General features: G+C 46.2%; 1 protein-coding gene across 3 annotated transcripts in view; it reads left to right on the top strand.

Annotated features, from left to right (window-relative positions):
* Window positions 1–18,287, top strand: part of Ncald (neurocalcin delta) — a 323,531-nt gene that overhangs the window by 82,479 nt on the left and 222,765 nt on the right. For all 3 annotated transcript variants that reach the window (XM_057792372.1, XM_057792370.1, XM_057792371.1), the window contains exon 2: window positions 15,945–16,001. The gene's annotated coding sequence lies outside the window, so the exon portion shown is untranslated. The remainder of the gene's footprint in view (window positions 1–15,944; window positions 16,002–18,287) is intronic.

Genomic DNA, 18,287 nt, shown 5'->3' with positions numbered 1-18,287 from the left:
CCCATGTGCTCTGAAGTCAGGAAACGACAGGTGCTGGGGACCACGGCCAGTTTGTTTACAGGTGGCGAAGCTCCAGACACCCTCAGAAGCTGGCTCTGTGTTCAAGGGAAACTTGAGGCAGTAGGATTGCTGTGAGTTCAAGTCTGCATAAGCTAAGTAGTTAGGTTTTTTTTACCTCAAAAGAAAGAGGGGGGAGGAAGAGAAGGGAAACGGGAGGAACAAGACATCTCAATCTTTTATAACTTCGAAGAGACTTTTTGAGCCTCTGTTTTGATAACTCTAAGGCATTTTCATTTCTATCTCATCACTATTCTCTATGCAGTCCAAGCGGGCCTGAAGCTGGCGATTCTGGCCCCACCTGCATTGCAGGTCTGTGCCCAGCAAACTTCCTCACTTATGAGAGCTCATTTTATTTCTGGAAATCCCACCTGACTCCTTTCTAACTCCCCATACCTACCAGAATGCCCCATTTTGCTTGCATTTTATCCTTCTTTTCTCTGAGTCTTCAACATATTTTGACGGTGTTCTTGAAGCCTCTCTCCGTACCAACGTACAGGTCACCCACCCTAGTTATGTTGTTTGCTTTATCTTGACAACGACTTGGCTTTTCCTTTCTCTGTTCTTTCAAGCAGCTTGTAATTTTCATCGCGTGTGGGACAGTGTAGAAGAGCAGTGGATGATGAGGTAATGCTGGGCACTGTCCTGTCAGGCTGCTGGTGTGGGGGCCGGGTCAGTCTCGCTACAGTCTGCCAACATTAGCGGTTCATGATGAGCATGGGTGAAACTGGAGCCACAGCTGCTCACGGCTCCCCACTAGAGAACTGGGGGGTAGGAATTACTTTCCCCGGATGGGTCCAATGTACTAAGCTTTTATTGTCGAAGATTTCATTAGCTTTGAGCTGACTGGATAACTGCTCTGCCTAGGGAGTCGTCTTAAGTTCATCTCTAGCAGTGAGGTTGCTTTGCTCTGCATAGAGAGAAGCTGTGGTGGTCAGTTCTCCTGGCCCAGCCTTCTTCTTAGGCAGCCCGATGTGTCCTGGCTTGGAGACAGGGCTGTGTGAGGGCTGAGCAGGGGTGTTTGAAGTGGAGAGAGTGGCCTGGTCTTCCCTCTGTGGCTTTTCCTTTGTGTGAGCACAGAGACATTGGGGAGTTTCTTGTTCTTCCGTTGGGCAGATGGCAAGCTTTTGTTTCTGTCCATTCCCAGGGCTATTCCCTGTGGATAGTGGAGGGCTGAGGAGGTATTCTCTTGTTCTGTGTTTGAAAGCTGTGGTTCACCATGAAATATCATTCTGGGAAGAGACAGAGTCCTGTTCCTGTTTCTAAGTACAAGGGGTCATTCTCTAGTCTCTAACTTTGCCCTTAGTCTTTCTCATAAATGCCATGGCAGATCCATGGGGGAAGCACAAGAGGGTTTATAGACGCCGTGAGGCTCTCAGGGATTCCAGTCGGCCAAGCAGACCACACTTGGCCTTTCAGACTCCACTCCATTTTAGCTGTTTCTCTCTTGGGTTTCTGATGGCTGCCTTTTCCTACTATGTCTGGACAGCAATGACATTTTATGTGTTCCTTTCTCCGAGGAGGGGCGTGCCACATTTAACAAGTTAATTCTTATAATTGCCTTGAGACCATTGCCTTCTGATGGACTCAAATGAGGCATAACTTTATTAATTATGAGAGTGATATTTACCGTGACTCTCTATATCATACAACTGTGTATGATTTAAAGAGTTTAATAATCACTTGCATTAAAGGAAAATTTTGGGTGTAAATAAAAATGCCAATCAGAAATTAACAAAACTTGAATCAAAAGAAAACAACAAAAATCACAACCTAGCTGGGTGGTGATGGCACATGCCTTTAATCCCAGCACTTGGGAGGCAGAGGCAGGCAGAGCTTTGAGTTAGAGGGCAGCCTGGTCTACAGAGTGAGTTTCAGGACAGTCAGGGCTACACAGAGAAACCCTGTCTTGGACAATGAAACAAAACAAACAAAAAGTCACAACCTAAAGCTTACTAGGCAAACGGAAGACTCAGATCTTACTCTTCTCCTGAGCTGCAGTATTTGGAGTTTTTCTTTCTTTGATGCCCAAGAAATTTGTGCCTACGGTAGTAGGGACATGATAGGAGAGATTATCCCTAGGTCTGAGATAAGGAGAGAAGGGCTTGCTTTTTCCAACCTTAAATGTTTTTGTGGAAGGGACGTCAGAAAGAGACCAGTGAATGAGTTAAGAATGAGACAATAGAGCGTGCTCGGCAGCTCCCAGCTCCACAGAAGAGGCTGTGAAAGGAAGGGTCCTGAGGAAGGGCCACTAATGGTGGAGGAGCTGAGGAGTGCATCCTCCTAGTTCTGGACAAAGCTCAATGACTTAAGGCCATTTGTGGAACAGTCACCTTGGCTCCTCAACATCTTTCCTGCCTTCCTCCCTTATTGGTTTATCTTTGAGACAGGGTCTTACTCTGTAGCCCAGGTTAGCCCTATAATCCATCGGTTAGCACAGGCTAGTCTCTAACTTGCAGTAGTAATCCTCTCTTAGTCTCTTCAGTGCTGGGATTCTAGGCATGGGCTGCAACTGCTCCATGGTCATGGTTTCAATTTACTCTGGTAGCTCCAGGCCCACCATGGGGCCACCCAAACAAACAGCACCCCTGAAAGCCTTTTGGAAATACCAAAGTGTGGGCTGGGGTTGTCTGTAGCGCAGTGGTGGGGCGCTTCCCAGCATGCCACGTGTCCAGGGCTTGATAGGGGGGAGGGGTGGTAACCCACAACTTTAAAAGGGAAATACAGCATCACAGTTCCTACCTCAGACTTAGTGAGTCACACCCCCCTTTTCAAAAGACTAATGAGAATGGTTCTTAAGCACTTGAACGTTTGAGAAGCAGCATTTTACATAATCACTATTTCTATTTTTTATAGTTGCACGCACTACTAGTAATAAGATTAAAATCCTTCATATCAAAATATTGTGAAGGTAAGTCTCCTTGATGATACCCCGGGGTATAAAGCAGAGAATTAAAACACTTAAATACATCTCATAGTAAGATTATTCAATTTAACCGAACAATTATCACTGGTTTACATGTGGAACGCTTTAATTCCCATAGTCCTGTGAGCTTTGCCCTTCTAGCTCTCGAGTGCCCGGCTCCTTCTAACAGTAATCTTTCTGGGGCTTCCTCTTCTAAGGGATGGTGAATGAACCCACTGCTGAAGTCTGGGAGAGTACTGGAGCCTAGGGAAGCCCTCAGGGATGGTGTTAGTGCCCTGCTAAAGAAGCTAGAAGAGGCTCATCGCCCACTGAAGGCCTGGTTCCCATAGGACTTTACCTGGGACTTCTCACCACTTAGCGCTGTGAGAAATGCCTACTGTTTAGATTTGAGTCTCTCTGTGTAGCCCTGGCTGGCCTGGAGCTCACTGAGATCGGGCTCCTGATTGCCTCCTAGTATAGATGGTCATCTGTTAGGGAAGCCAACGGAGGGAGAGAACGCATGCGTGGTGAACGTTGGTACCCACATAAAGGAGGGGGCACGTTCTGCTTATAGATGTTAAAGAATGGGTGGGATGAGAATGGCTTTAGATAAAGGATGGCGTGATTCATGATGTGTCAGCATCCCAGGCCAGGGCCAGTAGACTTCAAGCTACTGCAGGATTCCATTTGAATATTCCACAAAGCCTTATAGAACACTCACATGCACACGCACGCATATGTGCATGTACACATGCACACACACATGCGCATCCCCTTAGACTGGGCTCCTCCAGCCTGCATACTGCTGTTCTCCTCCTCTGAGGAGAAACTTGCCATGGGTGAGCAGCTGGCCTTGTTCCCCTTTGCGTCCTTGTCATCCCTGACTTCTGCTGCGATGATGATTTGTACATTTCTAGCAACTGGGTCCAGCTTCTTTCAAAGGCTCACCCAGGAGTTTAAGTTGACAGATAATTGTCACTGCTGATTGCTTTGCTGACAGTGCTTTGTGGCTATTTTGGGCTTTTCTGGAGAGTTCCTTAATTAGAGAAAATAGCATCGTGTGCTGTCCAATCAGCCTCTTGTCAGATATTATTACATCCGTAGCAGAATCAGGCGACATCGGGTTGCTATGAGGTTGGCATCCTGTGTGGTACAATCCTCTGTCAGGACAGTGGTCCCCACCCAGCTCTGAGGAGGTTTGTTGCTGGGCTAAGGGAAGAACATCCCATGTCCTTTTGCCTCCATCAGCGGCACCCGTACAGGCATCCGTTCATGCAAATGTCACACCTCGCGGGGGACGTTGCCCGGTGGAATGCTCACTTTATTCTTTGGGAAGTCATACGTTGCAGGATCCTTTGGTACTTGCTCTTCTGTCTAGCATGGGGGGATCCTCTTTTGAGAAACACAGACATGATCTAAGATTGGTTCCTACTTGGGGGAGCCTTAGAGGTGGCTTCCCCTAAGGTCTAGTGAGATCTTGATACACTGCCTTAATTTAGAGGAAGGTTGTCTTAAATTAGAAAAGATGGCAGGCTGTATGTTTCAGGGGTTTGTCATTCTGAATCCAGAGCACCCTTTTAGCGGGAAGCTTCTCATCTGAGGCTCCTTGATAGGAATGCTTTATTTCTGAATAGCGCACACACAGCTCATGTGCTTATCTGCACATAAGCCAGGCATGAGAGTTTTAAAAGATGACTGTCAAGTGCACATTGACCGTTCCCATCCTTATTCCTGGAATTAACTCCTTGCATCAGTGATTGATTGCACTTGTGAGGTAATCTGCAGTTAAGACACTGAAGGGCTGGTCCCTTTCTCAGGAATTTAACATTACGATTGCCAAGTTCACTTTTGCCGGTTGCTCATGGCTTCCTCCAAGGTGTCTTTGAGGGTGCATGCTTCTTCTGGAGTTTTCAGTGTTGGAGCAGGGAACAAAGACTGCAGAATTGACTCAGGGTTGGACATCGAGACTCCCACAGAAAGTCTGTCATATTCTTGGATTATGCTGAGAAGAAAGGGTGTGTGTGTGTCCCCATTCGTTCATCTGTCTAAGTGTCCATCCAGGAGATGAAGTGGGGGTTGGTCATGAAGTGTGGGGATAAGGGAAATCTAGCTCAGGTCCTCTGGAAGAATGTATGTGCTTTTTACCGCTGAGCCACCTGCATGCCTGCATGTATGCTCATGGAGTTCATGCAGTGCCTGCAGAAGTCAGTAGAGGATGCAGGCTTCCCTGCGACTGGAGTTACAGATGGTTGTGAGCCACCATGTGGGTGCTGGGAACCAAACGTGGACCCTCTCCCAGAGTAACAAGTCCTCTTAACCCTGAGCTGTCCCTCCAGCCACAATTCCTATGTATTTTATAACTGGCTTGCACCGCCCTGACTGAGTCTTTGAGTTAGCTTTGTGTTTTATTGTTCTGAGGCACTGGGAACCTAAAAGCCTAGAATGAGTGTGTCCCACGTCCAGTTTATCCTGCCAGTGGCATGTATCCCTAGTGCTTATTTTCTCAGGCAACATTTTGAAATTCCTCAAACTCTACCCTAGACAAGATAGAATTGACCGGAATTGTGCCGTTACCATGGCATCCAAAGACAGCCTTTGGAAGCTCACCGACTTCTCCAGACACAAAGACAGTAAACGGTTTGAAGGAACATTTTCTACCTCAGAGGCTGAGAATAGAAACAGTATTTATCTGAGGCAGTAAAGCTGATTTTCAGAACTTCTCTCCAGAATAATCTTTCTCAAGACGTCTGCTGAAAATTGCTCCGTGGTTTGGGTACCTTCGCATTGACTGGGGCAGCTTCTCTTTCATCTCTAATCGGAAGGCTTCTTTCTGAATAAAACAGATGTGAGTGACCCTAGCTAAGAAATCCTTTTACATTTCAGAGAGTGGCTAAAGCTGTTGAGCCATCCTGTTTATTCAGGAGCAAAAATGAGGCTACCAAGGAGAACAAGACAGATCCATGTTCTCTAAGAGCAACCTCTCTCCTCTGGTGGAGTTCTTTGTTTGTCTTGAAGATACAATGTAATATGTATATCTGAGGTTTAAAACAGTATTATGAGCTAGATGGTAAACTGGTTACTATGGAGAAGCAGATGAGCAAATCTATTATCCCTTCCCTTTTTGACACTAGCATCAGAATGGACTTTAATGAAAATCTGCGGTACCATGAGGTATCGACTTCGGCGCTCTCTTTCTGTTAGATCTCTAAACGTATTTGCCCCTGCAGCTGTTATAAAGCCTGAACTGCATCTGCACCATCCCATAAGCCCTTCCCGACCACAGTTCCATTTTCTGTGCCCTTGTTACTTGAGCTAATGTATACCATATTCTCACACACAGGCAAGATTATGATGCTTTTATTTTTAGTGAAACAATTCTTTGATGCTAATCTAATTTCTATTAGTTTCTGGTTAAATTGAGAGGATTGGGTTTTATAGATTCTTATTGTTTGAAATTTTTGCTGCACAGAAAGGCCCCGGACCACCAGCTTTTTGCCTTAGAGTTAGGAGGCAGGGGCTGTTTAAGCTGCTAATTTCTATTGTGTGGCTTTAACTATGTTATTTGAACTACAAGGGGGGTAATAACCTCCCTTAGGCAGAGGGAGATTTTTGATTGTTTTCAGTCCGTACCCTTTTCAGACGAAAGGACTGAGGGAACATAGGCAAGACAAACTTCCCATACTCCATCCACCCCTTGGTTGTTAGTGTTGTCCTTTGTTTTTTTAAGACTGGATCTCAGGTACCTCAGGCCAGCCCCAAGCACTCACCTGTAAGCAAGGATGACCTTAAATTCCAGAGCTTTCTGCTTCCACCTCTCAGGTGCTGGGATTATAAGTATGCACCAGGAGCCCCGCCCCTGCCTTCCCTTTAGAGTCTCTACTCCTGCTCCTGCCTTGAATCATGGGACAGAAGCACACCGACCTACCAGTAAAGTGCACACATTGCTTAAAGCAAATCTTACAGGACACAGATAAGGAATAAGAAATGAAGCTCCCATGAAGAATTGACCTCACTTGGCAAGTTAACAGAGGCTAGTAAACTGGGAAGTGTGGCAAGGACAAGACCTTGGGCTGGGGCTGTGACTGGGAGAGAAGTTCCTTTGTCCTGACACTCTCCCCCAGCCCAGAGTTCTCACTGCAAACTCCTGTCTTTCTGGTATATTGTGATACCTTAAGTGTGGCTAATTTAAATTCTGGTCTTAAGGAAGCAGAATGAAGGTCAGAATAAGCTCGCATCTTTTTTTTTGTAATGCCTTTAATTCAAAATAATATCTCTGAACAGCACAACGTGGGGCGACATTCATGACCCAGAAATGCCTCTTGCAAAACCAAACTTTTCTTGGAGGCAGGGTGCCTCTAGCCTCCTCTTCCGGTTTCCCATTCAGCCTCAGGTTGCCCTATGGGAGTGGTGCGGCAGGAGGAGGAGGGGGAACACCCAGAGCTGCTTATTCTTCGCCCTCCCGTGCACCCTGGTTTGCTTTAAGCGCCTCCAAACCAGGTCATTTTTCTGTCAGTTGTATTCTTTGGTCTGGGAAAGTTCCCAACATCCAGGAAGAACTCTGCTTGAAGTGTAATTCTGTAATGAATCAGTGAGGTGGCATTTTTGGCCTCTCTCAAGAAGCAGGGGCAGACAGAACTCCATGAGGGTCTACACAGTGGGCTCCAAGCCAACTAGAGCTATCTTAGCCAGTGTTCTATTGCTGGGAAGAGACACCATGACCACAGCAACTCTTATAAAGGAAAGCATTTAACTGGGGCTGGATTAAAGTTTCAGAGGTTTAGTCCATTATCATCCCGGCAGGGAAACACAGCGACATGCAGGCAGAAAGAGCTGAGAGGTGCTAGAGAAGGAGCTGAGAGTTCTCATCAGGATCTGCAGGCAGCAAGAAGAGAGAGTGTCTGGGCTTGGTCTAGGTTTTAAAATCTCAAAGCCCTCCCCCTATGAAACACTTCCTCCAACAAAGCCACACTTTCTAATCCTTTCAAATGGCTCTGCTCCCTGGTGACTAAGTATTCAAATCTATGAGCCTAAGAGGGCTGTTCTCATTCAAACCGAAATAGCCGGTCTTCAAGAAAGAAAGAATAAAGCCAGCCTCACATTCCACCTCTGCCTACCCCTCTCACGTCTGTGAAACATAGAAAATGCTGAATGTAAGAATTCATCTGAAATAAATATGAGTATAGAAGGGAAATGTGTATTTTCAATCTATTGACCTGAGCTGCAGGCAACCTCAGGAGAAAGCTAACTTTCAAACCTGCCCTCAGGGAGGTCAAAATCTACTCAGAGAAACAGGCTTCCTGTAGAGGAAGGTGTGAGCAAAGGCAGTGTGGTTGGCCTGACCCAAAGGGTGCCCACTACAAACGTTTTGATTTAAGAGAGAGGGAGAGAGATAGCAGGGCTCACCCATCTCTTTGTCACATTCTACAATTGCTTGTGTCTTTTCAAGGTTCTTCTTTTTTACTCTAAGAAACTGAATTCAGCAACTTGTTTAGGGAAGAACCATTCTAATTAACTTCTTTGGAAGGGAAGATGAACTTTGACATAGCTTTAATTGGCCTTTTTCTTTAAATAGTCAACTATGTAATAATTTAGTATTAATAAATAGTTGCTTCTGTCTTTGTCTCCACCCGGGTCACTAGGTTCAGTAGGACCGTATTTTTCAAACTCTCCGATCAAGGATCCACTGCTGAAGCTCTGACTTGGGGGCCGGGAAGCCGTTTTTTCTTAACAAAGATTTCATTTTGGGGAGGGGGAATGGAAAGATGGTACAGTGGTTAAGAGCACTGATTGCTCTTGGAGAGGACCTGAGTTCAGCTCCCAGCTCCCACGTGGGGCAGCTCCCAATCCCCTATAACCCCAGCTCTGGAAGATCCGATTTCTTCTTTTGGCTTCTGTGGGCACCAGAACTCACATGTTCTCATCCACATGCAGACACATGCGTGGGTATGTATGTACATGACTGGAAATAATTTATTTTGGAATAACTTTCTCTTTCCAGTGAAGCTGCAAAGACAGTGTGAAGAGTCCCCGAGTTCCCTTTCTCTAGCTTCCCCTAATGTCAACATCTCGAATAACACAATGCAGTATCGAGACTAACAAGCTGATATCTGTATATAGAACTAAGCTGCCGGTGGCCCAGACTGCCCCAGATTTCCCAGTAATGACCCTCAATGTTCTGTCTCCTTAGCGGCCCTTCTTGTGTGGTGTTTTCTGTACTTTTAACAAGTTCCACTTCCTCTTGAGTGGCACATTTGCGCTCTTCTCCCAAGTTAAGTGCTCATCAGCCAGGGACCTAGCAGAGCACATAGGGCGCAAGCTGCAGCATCCTGGAGAAAATGGAACAAAATGTTGTTTATAGAGGTGGAGACAGCCGGGAGCTGTCCACCGTGGGAAAAGGTGCAGGGAGCAGTGGTCAGACCACGTATGTAGGAGAAGCCACTGACCGATCTCCTGCACCAGCCTCAATTTAGTAAGCCTGATGTGACACTGGAAAGCGGGGGAGGGTATTTCACCTCCCGGCTGCAGACACAAAGGGAAGGGTGGAGAATGAATACATTTACATTTAGCCTTGGAAGCGGTCCTGTTTATCATCCAGTAGCAAGTTCAGCAAATATGCTGGTGGAAGTTTAATAATGCAATGAAAACTGCAAATAAACAAATATCCAGACTGAAGGAGGCATCTCAGGCAGTCACAGAATTGACAGCATGCTTTTAGAGGGAAGTAGACAACCTGGAGATGTTTGCATAGAATGGTGCTTTCCGTTCTTTTCTGTTCTGTTACTTGGCTCTGGGTTTCGAAGAATGATGGCTCCTTCTGAAAAACAGCAAGTTCAGTTCTGGAAGAGAAGATACTGAAAATGTAATTTGCTTTTTATTCGAACTGCACAGTAACGAAGTCGAATGGGCAAGCATTCCTCTCGTTCGGCTGTGGGGACTCCCGAGTCTTAGAACCCACATTCCTGGCGTTTGTCTGGCAGGTGCTGGTGTTTTCTGCTGTGCTGTTTTGTCTTTGGATAGTGGGAATGAGTAGGTGAGATTCCTTTGTTTCATATGAGGAGTAGGAACTTAAAAGGTTGAATCAAATCTGTGTTTGCACTTTTTTGACGTGGAATGCATTAGATTTTTTGCCAGAAAGCAGGTCCTGTGGAGATTCGTGGCCACCTAACTCCCCACCCCATAATTCCTGACTCACAGGTGCATCTTGTCCCATGGCTCCTCCAGTAGAGAAGCCCTTCTGTGTTCACCTTGACAGTGCTTGCACCAGGGCCTTGGCAGGTTGGAAACTCCTTCCCGGGGTTTGAAGGAAGAACGTTCATTGAAAGGACTACTGCACACCCGTGGGCAGGGTCATAAGAAATAAAGGGGTGGTCTGGCCAGAAATCAGCAGGGGTGGGAAGCCACTCTTACTTTGGTTCAAAGGGTGAAAGGACAAATAATGACATCTAGTAAGGGTTGTAACCGAAGCAAAGATCTCGGGCAGAGGCCACGTGGGTGAGGCTTTGGACAAACATCCTGTTGTTTGTCCTTAAGGAGCAAGAATAGGTTTGAACTCTCTGACCTTTAGTCAAGATGGAACTGATCCAAAACTGTGGGCTCTCACAGCAAGGGAGTGTGGATGGTACCAGTCAGGGGAGGTGTCCTGAGGGTGTCTGAGTGTGAAGGCCAGCTAACTGGCCCATCATAACAGAACACTTCCCTCAAATGCAATTAACTGGCTCATTGTAAGTCAACCTGGTCCAGATTATTGTAAACTTAGATTTGGAGGAAATACAAACTAGATACAGTAAACTAATAAGCAAATCTACTCTTTAAAGAACAATTTTATGGTTTTAAAATGAAGTCCTCTTCCCCATCCTGTTGAGGTTATTGGTTCGAAAACGCCCTGTGTCTTTGAGTTACTTAGCCTCTTAGTATATTGAGAACGATGTCATCCTTTAGTAATGTGGAGGCTGAAGGAGCCTGTAAGGCCTCTGAAGGAGGGGACCAGCAGTTGCCCCAGCTGGCATTTTCAGAGTTAAAATGGCCATTGCGGCCTGTGTGCTATTATTGCCCTAATGGGTTGTTTCTATTAGAGCTAATTGTAATTAGTAAATAATCATTTCCAGTTGTCCACTGATTATTTGTGCATGAAATAATTTAATGAAAATAGACCCAAAAGTTTCAGCCATGGAAAGACCCATTTCTGGAGAAGAAAATATTTGTACTTTCTTACCCTAGCTGCTAGTTCTTTGAAAACAAGCACAGAGCGAACTTAATTGCTTCTGGCAACTCTCTGAGAACGTAGTCCCGGGATCTCTGCGGAGCCTGGTGTGAGCCCAGAGAAGCAGAAAGGGCTGGAAGTGCCGATCTAGGAGAGGGACCTGAAGGTTTCTTGTTTAGCCATGTGTTCGGTGAGCGACACCTGGCAGCACAGTTCCAGGAAAAGGAATTCGTATTGGGTTTTTCTCTTCCTGGCAGATGATCTCTGAGAAAACTAACATCAGCGCTCTCAAGGTGCTGATGCGTCTGTCACCGGCCTCCACTTACTGTGTTTGTTCTAAATCCTTCCCATAGTAGTGATGATTCTCAGGCAAAGCTGCCTTTAATGTTCCTGAAAGCAAAAAGGGTGTTTGCTGAAATAGTAGCTATTTATGCTGTATGTTCGTGCAGACTCTTATCAGGCCAAACTTGGCTTTTGTTGTTCCTTATCCAGAAATGGTCCAGACCTGTCTTTGTCTCCAGCCGCGTTGCCTGCAGGAAAATACTGAGTAAAAATGTTAAAAAATGGCCATCAGCTCATGAGCGATTCACTCTAGTGGTCAGCCAGCCCAAGCACAGATCAAAGGCCTTTGACTCTCATGGCTTAAATGAATTTAATTGAAATTCTAAACAAAACTAAAAATGAATTTGTCTAGCATGCTTTACCAATGGACTGTTGCTGCTTGCCGAGTAACTAAATCAGTGGCTCACGGTTGACCTACTCTAAGCAAATGCTGTGACCTTTGCTGTTGTTTTGATTTGACCTGTGTGAGATACCAAAGCAGCAGTGGTGGCTGAAGCCATACCATGCTAGCTGCCTGTGACCCAAGTTAAGAGTCAGAACCCCACGACTTTGGGCATTGGCTCCAATGTATAGAAGGCCTCTGACCTTCCACAGTGCTTTTTGCTTGATTTCAACATGGTTTCTGAAAGAGGATTGGTAAAACTCAGAGAAGTTGGGGTTCTTCCCAAAGATCTGAAAAGCAAAGCAGCCAGCCACTGGCTCTTAGCGCAACCTCAGTCCAAAATGGCGATCCTGCTTCCAGCAATCTCAGAATGAGACTGACTGATAGTTATCTTTTCCCATCTTCTATTCCTCTCTAGTACTGGGATTAAAGGCGGCATGCACCGCCTGGTTTCTTCGGCAACCAGTGTGGTCACTGGGATTAAAGGTGTTACCACTGCCTGGTGTAAGGCTGATCAGTGGGGCTGCTTTGTTCTTTGAATGTCAAGCTAACTTTGTTTATTAAAAGAAGTGAAATGCAGGTTCCTATGTCAGTGAGCAACAATTGAGCACGGTTCTGCTTCTGTGGCCTTTTGCGCTCCCTCAAACATCAGTTGCTCACCATGCTTGTCCTTCTAGTTCTTCAGAGGACACCCATTCCCTGTCCCACTGTTAGCTCTGTAACCAGAGCCCTCCCCAGACCTGAGCTCTAGAGCTAACTTCTAGGCAGCTTGTCTGCTCACAGTGTTCCCTTGCTCCTGCTACCAACAGGCTTCCTGGACCATTACATATATCCGGTCTCTTGTTAAAAGCTCTCCTCCATTCTACAGTGGACAGAATAAAATCCTCTGTCTGTAATCACCGTAAGTTCCTTTTTGCAAATTCTGTGGGCAAGACCCAGTGCAAGATGCTATAGGAAGGACAAACAGGCCACCTTGCTGGTCTTACACTGTGTCCTTGATTAGCTTGTGATTTCCTGCATGGCAGACAGGGCATTGTTAGCTATAAATGTGTAGGGCCAATCAGGTCTCCAACCACATTCTTTATTAGATATTTCTAGTTTGTATCATTCTATAAGGTGTACAGCTTGGAGACCCATGGACAGAGTCCTCCCTAGGTTGCTGATGGGGCCTCTGATATTTCAAAAAACTATGATTCTTTTTACAGTTTGCATATTATATAAAATTCTTCTTACTCCAATCTTAATTCAAGGTACAGTTTGCTGCATAGCCACCTAATACCCAGCACTGTATCAAACCCTTGGCACTAACAGCATGTTAAGGCCACCAAGAAAGACAACAGGGAACACACCACTATAGACCAAGCTGGCTTTATCTTTGCGCTGCAGCAAGAGAGGGATGCATGTCCCGGAATGCCGTGGAGTCAGGAAGACATGGGCAGTGTCGAGACTGCAGACCGGTCAGAATCCTCGAGCGAGGAAGTTTCTGGGACAGTCAGAGGTCTCATCTTTAGAATATGGACCTGTGCAGAGCTGTGGTTGGGTTTTATTGCCTCCCACTGAGAGCCAGCTGCTGTTACGTGTCTGGACTTAGTTCGTCTTGTACATCAAGCTCTGTGTTATGAGTCATGGTTTTACAAGCTGCGGCTTTTACTTAAGTCCCAGGTCCCCTTTCACATGCTGGTTATAAGTTGAATTTGCTTTACTATAAAAGTAGAAGAAATAACGGCACCATCTCTCCCGGGAATTCCCAGTTTAGGCTATCATAATTTGGCATGTGGCGTAATAGAGTTAAGAAAAAAAGTTTTGGCCGGGCGGTGGTGGCGCACGCCTTTAATCCCAGCACTCGGGAGGCAGAGGCAGGCGGATCTCTGTGAGTTCGAGACCAGCCTGGTCTACAAGAGTTAGTTCCAGGACAGGCTCCAAAACCACAGAGAAACCCTGTCTCGAAAAACCAAAAAAATAAAAAAAAAAAAAAAAAAGAAAAAAAGTTTTTCCCTTGTTCTTATTTTTTAGCATGCCGTTTTTTTTTTTTTTTTTTCTTGCATTATTTTTTGAAGACAGGGTCATAATTAGCTCAGGCTGGCTTTGAGTTTGCTGTGTAGCTGAGGCTGGCCTTGAGTTTGCTGTTAGCTGAGGCTGGCCTTGAGTTTGCTGTGTAGCTGAGGCTGGCCTTGAGTTTGCTCTGTAGCTGAGGCTAGCCTTGGACTCTTGATTCCATCTGCTCCCACCTCCCGAGAACCAGGATTACAGGTGTTTGCCACCACATCTGAGTAAGCATATCATTTTGTTGAAATTCTATGTTATATAAGGTTTATTTATTTACATACATTATACACTAAGCAAATTGCATACATTTTTTATTTAATTCCAACAATACGAAGTAGGTGATATTTTTCTTACTCTTATTTTAAAGGAAAGAAGCTGAGATGCAAATCGGCTGACAAAGCATTCTTGGCCACCCTGCCAAGACACAAGGGCCTTGGACTTTATCAGACAAGCATTTCCACGGGCGCTCTCCTAGTGCTTTTCCTAACCTGAAAAATAAACCTTGGAAGTAGCTGTGACCATGGAGGGAACTGAGACCTAGGAATGTGAGGTAGCTCCCCTGGGGTCACATGACAGAGGAGGGTGTGGCATCAGGCACTGAGGCCTCTGAGCAGCTTCCTTGCTTCTCTTTAGCCCTGTCCTGTGGAGTCTGGACTCCCACTTCTGTGTTCTCCACCACTGATCAGCCTCAGGCCGGAAAAGATTCATGGACATGTTAGCTGGGCTTGGCAGATTAATGGGATTATTTCTGCATGGATCATGGAAACCAGGCTCTGACATTCCACTGGGAGTAGGGGGCCTTGAGTAGCCCTGGGAACCAGAGCAGAGCAGTCAAGAAACAATACAGTTCTGAAATACAGAAGATGGAGAAACAGTAGGTGGTGACCAATGGGGCTGGGGACAGGAATGGAAACCAGACTGGGGGCTTCATTCTTCATGTGTGACCAAAAGGATGCCCTTCTCAATACCACACTTGGCTCCAAATGAGCATGCAGGAGGGCCTGGCAAGGATATTCATGCTGAAGGCAATTCCAGAGACGTTTTGAGCATGCGTGAGACAAAGGACGCTTTAGGGAAGAAGTGTTTCGAGACAGTCCTGAAGCAATTGCTTTAAAGAACCTAGCGCTCGTGTTAATGTCTAAGCCCTTGTCACTACTTTCAGTCAGCCCTGAGTCTGTAAGAACCTCCTTTGTGTCTGGAGTGCTGGGGGGTGATCTGCATTTAGTGCTCACATCAATCTTATAAGGTAGATGCTATTCATGCCCTAATTATATAATTGAGAAAACACACTCAGAGGACTCAAGGGATTTGAGGAATTGACCCGATGGTGAGTGGTAGAGCCAAGGCTTCCATCCGGTCTGATTCTCGGATTTGTTCTGTTGTTTTGCCTCAAGAAGTTTGTGGCCTCTGTTTAGGAGATGCAAAATACCTCAAACCTCACAGTCTTCTTACATCCCGAGGAGGCTGGGGTGGCAGCAGGACTAAGAGCCAGAGGGTTTCAGAGCTGGCTTATTCCTTCCCAGGTCTGGGCCAGAACCATCTTTCTCTGCTTGCTTCCCTCCAGAGAGCTTCCTGGCTTAAAACAGTCATTTCAGCAAGGAATATCACTTCTAAGTAATGCTCCCAAGGCTGCAGACTGAGGTCCTGGTCCCTGCTGGTTGACTGTGCTCTTCCTGGGGACACCGGTTCATTATCCAATTAGCAGTTACCTTCGTGCTGTCACTAACCGGTGGCTCCCTTATTTAACAGCAGGTGATGTGCCCTTGGAAGTGCAGGCACACAAAGGCCTTTGCTAATTGGGAGCTAGTGATAACTTGGCTAATTTAGGGGTGTGGCATTCCCAGTCCTTGCTGCAGCAATGGAAAGGTCGGGATAAGGCACATGGATCGTGGATTCTTGAAAGAAGAGACTGTTTGTTGTAGGGTTTTTATCCCCCGTAGAATGCACTTAAAAAGTCTCTTACTTTATTGATCTAAAATGAATTTTCCCACTGCCCCTGTTGTCAACCACAGGTAGAGCTGCAAGCAAGAGCCTGGGCCGAAGAGTGAAGTCACCTTGGAGCGTCCTTGGTAAGTTACTTACACTTTCTGCACCTAACTTCAATTATTTCTCTGTGTGTGTGTGCGCGCACACATGTGCACGCGCACATGCAAGTATGAGACTGGAGAACAGGTCAATTTCAGGTGTTCCTCAGGAGTCATCTACCTTGTGCTTTTGGGGCACACTCTCTAGTAGGAATCTGGGATCCCCAGTTAGGTTGTGTTGATTTGCCAGCCCGCCCCAGGGGTTCCCCTGTCCCCACCTCCCCAGCACTGGGTTACAAAAGTGAACCATACTCAGCTCTCACACACATGGGGACTGAACTCGGGTTCCCGTGTTGGCATGCGGGCGTTTTACCAGCACAGCTCTCTCCCCGGCCTCAGTTCTTCCAGTCTCTCATGGTGGTGGTCAGAAGACGTGACCTCATGGGGCATCTCGATGATTAGACTAGAAAATCTTTGGAAATCCCTTGGCAGACACACCCCTCAGTTCATAATGAGAACTTGGCACACGATAGGGCACTAAATACCAAGAAAATGGCTGTTGTATGGTAGGCTTGGGTATGGGCTGTGTGCTGCCTAACTTCCAAGATGAGCGTGGTAGAAATGACACCCTGGGGCCACGCCTTCCCCCAAACTGCCCCGAGTGTCTTCTGAATATCAGTTCTTTTTATCCTCACTCCCATTCACTTTTACCCTTGCTGATGACCTAGACACAGATGTTATATCCATGCTCCAGTTTATCTGGCTGTTCAGCTTGGTGTGTGAGCCATTCGTGCTATTATGGCATGGTTCAGTCCAGGTGACCTCTTTTCCATCCGCCACAAAAGCCAGGGATGGTCTCGATGGTCTTGTTTTGTTTCGGTTGTTGATATATCATATACTGGTTGCCTTTATTTATTTTAGTGTTTCCTAGGCTACTTTTACATTTTCAACATTTGTGAATAATACATATAATTTTAGCTTTAAAGATCACATTCATTTGGTGTGCAGTTGCGTGCGGGCGCGTGTGTGTTTACATATGTACTGTGTATATTCTGGGGATTTCACTTAATTCAACAGGCTTGGTGTCAAGTGTCTTTTATCTAAAAAAACTATCTCGACAGCTCAAGCTTTCCAATAATTTTAATAATGGAAATTCATGAGTTCACTTGACCTTGAAAAACAAGTACACTTCTACTTGAGAATATAACTGTATATGACCAGGGCAAGAAGAGAAAAAGGGAGACGTGGAAAGGCGGGAAGGGGCATTAAGAATGAGCCCCATGGTCATTGGGCTAGAAGCGGCAATCGTGTCTGCCTGTCCATCTGGCTCCAGCAAAGGACGGTCCTGGCCACACTCACTGCTCAGCTGGCTCAGTTCTCAGTGGATTTCCTTATGTGGGCATATTGCCCTGTGGGGCTTTGATAAGTACTTTATATATCATGGGACTCAGAAGCCTGCTCCTTTAGCAAGTTCTCATCCCAAGAAATTGGGATCCAGTCCAGCACCTGAACGGAAACTCAGAGCAGTGCTGAAATCACTGATCAGCAGTGCAGCAAATCCCCGTGAGACAAGTTGTTGGCGAGTCTTTAGTCAAACTGACCTTTTCAAGAGACCTCCTCTGTGTTGGATGGTGTGAAATGGTCCTGGGCTTCCCAGAGCTCCTGCCTTAGCCAGAGAGAACATGTGCAAATCCCTGCAGGTGCGTTCCCTTCTCCTGTTTGCCCGCTGTCTCTCCACGCAGCCAGGCCCTCTGCACGTGCTGTGGTAATAAACTCCATGGTCATGCTTCCTTAAGATCCTGTCTTGCTTACTCCTCTCTGTTGGCATCACAAACTTGTTCCTCTCTGGGCCCTTGACCCTCCCAGACTTCCTGGGCTCCCCCTGAGAAGGGAACTCAGACGAACGTATGTGGCACAGATAGCTGAAGTCCTACATATTCCAGAATTAGCTCTTGTTTTCCCAAAACTTTATCCAGAGAATTTCGAGGCCAGTGTTTTTGTATGGGCGGGCTTGCCTTCGGGATAGGTTAAGGCTGGCTCTTCCTCACAAGTCCAGTACTATGTGACGTGAAAGGGCTCGTAGTTGTGAGTAGGTTGGGACCGTCTCTGTGAGAGGCGGAGGGTGCACCGTGATGTCTATGACAGGGCTGTCAACACACAGCCTCGCCAGCTTGCTGTATTAGGCGAGGTCAGGGTTCAGGAGAACTTGAGATAGATATTTTACATAGAAATAGGATGCTAGTCATTCCATGCCCTTCAAAGATGACTCATCTTGCCCTTGCCATTCTCAAAAAAATCATCAAGCATGTCTTCCTTTCTGTGTAAGCTCCA

The sequence above is a fragment of the Chionomys nivalis genome, chromosome 17 (assembly GCF_950005125.1).
Source record: "Chionomys nivalis chromosome 17, mChiNiv1.1, whole genome shotgun sequence".
Lineage (NCBI taxonomy): Eukaryota > Metazoa > Chordata > Mammalia > Rodentia > Cricetidae > Chionomys > Chionomys nivalis.
This window is presented reverse-complemented; position numbering and strand designations above follow the sequence as displayed.